This window comes from Ambystoma mexicanum, unplaced genomic scaffold, assembly GCF_040938575.1.
Source record: "Ambystoma mexicanum isolate Mex_15411 unplaced genomic scaffold, UKY_AmexF1_1 Mex_scaf57, whole genome shotgun sequence".
NCBI classification, from domain to species: Eukaryota; Metazoa; Chordata; class Amphibia; order Caudata; family Ambystomatidae; genus Ambystoma; species Ambystoma mexicanum.
The window spans coordinates 1,162,115-1,165,363 of NW_027182474.1; the positions used below are offsets into that span (position 1 = coordinate 1,162,115).

Sequence of the window (3,249 nt, forward strand, 5' to 3'; positions counted from 1 at the left end):
ACATAGCTCTCTCCCTTGCTACATAGCTCTCTCCCTTGCTACATAGCTCTCTCCCTTGCTTTGTGGATCTGGGCATTGAAATGGCCTTATTGCTTTGGTAGCTGACTCAGGAAGTGCGAGGATGAGAGGACATTTTTTGATCTTGTACATAAGAAATAATCACACATTTTTTTTTAATTTTGTGACCAAAAAATATTCCTGTCTCAAAGTTGGGACTAAACAATTGGAAGAAATGTCCAGTAAGTAATCAAGTATTTGCAGTTTGAAATCATATTACAACACTCCTTGGGTCCAGTTAAAGTCTCCAATCATTGGGATCCATGTAGAACCATCTGAAAGGCTGGGATGAAACATTGTCACTCACCACCCTATCAGTGACTCGCGGCAGCTCTTTGGGGAGGTCGAGAAGCAAAGTACAGTATTTGGTGCTTTACAAAGTGAGAGAATTAATAAATGATTAACTAACACCTGAATGCACTAACTAAACATTTTTTCTTTCTTTTCAGACTCGTTAAGATGTATGTCGTGCCCGGAGGAGCAATGGTCCAATGATGGACATGATCAATGCGTTCCCAAAGGGATGGATGTCCTCTCCTATGAAGATAGCCTGGGCCTCACTCTCACCTGCACTGCTGCCTTCCTGATCCTTCTCAATGCTTCTGTCCTATGCATCTTCATCAAGCATCGACACACAGCCATTGTCAAAGCCAACAACCGAGGGCTCAGCTACCTCCTCCTCTCTGCCCTCATCTTTTGCTTCCTCTGCTCCTTCATCTTCATCGGCCACCCTAGGAAAGTCACCTGCATGCTCCGGCAGACGTTCTTTGGGGTTGTTTTTTCCTTTAGTATTGGAGCTGTTCTGGCAAAAACTATCATTGTTGTCCTTGCCTTCAAGGCGACACATCCCAACAGCACTGCAAGGAAGTGACTGGGATCCAAGACACCCTGGTCCATAGTGAGCTCCTGTTCACTAATACAACTTCTTATCTGTGTTATTTGGTTGCCGAAGTCTACACCTTTCCCAGAAATGAACCTTAAATCTTATAATGAGAAGATCATCTTTGAGTGTAATGAAGGGGACACCATCTTCTTCTACTGCATGCTGGGATACATGGGCCTCCTCGCCACCGTCAGCTTCATCGTGGCCTTTCTCTCCAGGAATCTCCCTGGAAGCTTCCACAAGGCCGAGCTGATCACCTTCAGCATGCTGGTGTTTGTCAGTGTGTGGATCTCCTTCATCCCAGCGTACCTGAGCACCCGGGGCAAGTACATGGTGGCCGTGGAGGTGTTTGCCATCCTGTGCTCCAGTGCTGGCCTGCTCGGCTGCATATTCTTTCCCAAGTGCTACATTATTTTATTGAGGCCTGAAAACAACAAAAAGAATATCTAACTGGTAAAATGCAATAAGCAACTAAAATCAGATATTGACAACTCACTTTAAGACAGAGGCCCTCATTCCGAGTAGAGCAGTAAGGGATATACTGGGCACCGGTAAGGAGACCGGTGCCGGTAATCCCTTACCGCCCTACTACGAGGTCCCTTAGCGGGTCCCTTCCTTAATGCCTGGTCCGACCAGGTGTTAAGGACGGGACCCGTTAAGGGACCTGGGTGCAAATAACGGGCTTTGCATACGCTGGCCCGTTATTTGCGCCCTCCCCTTTCCCATTTGAGCCTTATTAAGGCTCAAATGGGAATGGGGAATGGTTTGGTAAATGGGGACTTACCGGTCCCTCCAAGGTCGGAATGGACCAGTAAGTCCCCATTGAACCAAACCGAAGTCGGTAACGGTATGGGAGGCAGTCATGGCACAAATAGCGCCTTGACTACCACCATACTCGGAATGAGGGCCAGCAAGTCCAAAGCTGTCTAGGCCTTCAGTAAAACGAGAACTTTGAAAGATCAATGTGGTTTCCCTTTTAGCTTGGGGTGGTTCAGAGTGACATTACTCCCCATGAGGTTGGGGTAGGTAGAACTGGGAGGGAATAGAGTGTGGGTAGATTGGAGATAAGTAGGAGGCAATAAGGCTGTAGGTAATGTTTTGCCCGGTCACACTGTTGGGATTTACAGAGCACATCTTTTGCCATTTTTATTTTTGATATAACTTTGGGTAAGAAATTGTTTCCCGCTTACCTGACAATATTAAGAAACATGTTGTGTTTCCCTGTTAATTGAATATATTAAGAAACTTGTTTGTAAAGCATTACATGCAATGTTATGTAGCCGGGGATGGCTAGTGTTACATTCAATCATCATACGTCAATAGCGAGGTATTTTACTCTGTTAGTATGAAGTTAATTTTTAAGGCTAATTGTCTTGTGGCCGGGCGTGCCTTGGGGTGGGGGGTTCGGGGATTGGCTCCTTCATCCAATCTCCTAATTTTAACATACAAGAAATTTCCAATTCTGCAAGACAGTGGGATTAGCAATGCATTGGGTTGATGGATTTGCATCCACTAGGGGAAGCGTACAGTTTAGTTTTCCAAATTTCTGGAGCTGAATCAGATGGAAATTAGGTGCTCAACATCGCCTAGTCTTATTAATGCGCAGTAAACAGCCTCCATTTTATGAAGTGTTCTGTGCCTTTAAATGATGACATAAGTAAACCAATACTCTACCAAAGAACAATATTGTTTTCCATCAATGCAGATTGTGTTAGATGCTTATCCCCTGCCATTGCCTAATTTCCTCTGGGGATTCATGTAGTAAGTATTGCTTCTTGCAGGTGTAATATGTCTTTAATATGAACAGCTGGCCTGTGACTTAATTACACCCATTAAACACTTTGTTCTACTTCCTTTACTAATTTCACATGCTATCAGCTGTGGGGACGCAATGTTTTTTTAAGGGCGGGGCTTAACCATACTGATATCAGTTGAGGTTTCAATCCAGTAGCATTGTCGGAATTGAAACAATATTATGCCTCCTATCGCAGCAATTGTATGTGTATTGGCTTACGCCAAGTTGTCTAAAACATCATATGTGAACAAACTCCGCGGCAGGGTCTTGACCTTAGAAAAAGTAATGTAAGTCGCCATCTTCGATTAGGCCGCCATTTTAGGTTCTCTTTTAATATGGAAGTCACCCTGAACATCAAAATGGAGGCTGAATGACATTCTGAGTACGATTCTGGCCGTTGTGACCTCCGTACACACAAATAATGAATATGCCTGCAGGCCACTTGTTGGGGTCGCGAACTGAGACCTTGTCCTATTGCTGACCTATGTGTAAATGTACAACTATATCAGCGAAA

The 3,249-nt window shown here is 44.4% G+C and overlaps 1 pseudogene; it reads left to right on the forward strand.

Moving 5' to 3' along the window:
• The first annotated feature begins 520 nt into the window (after positions 1 to 520).
• Positions 521 to 1,390, forward strand: LOC138562531 (vomeronasal type-2 receptor 26-like; annotated as a pseudogene).
• The last annotated feature ends 1,859 nt before the right edge of the window (positions 1,391 to 3,249 follow it).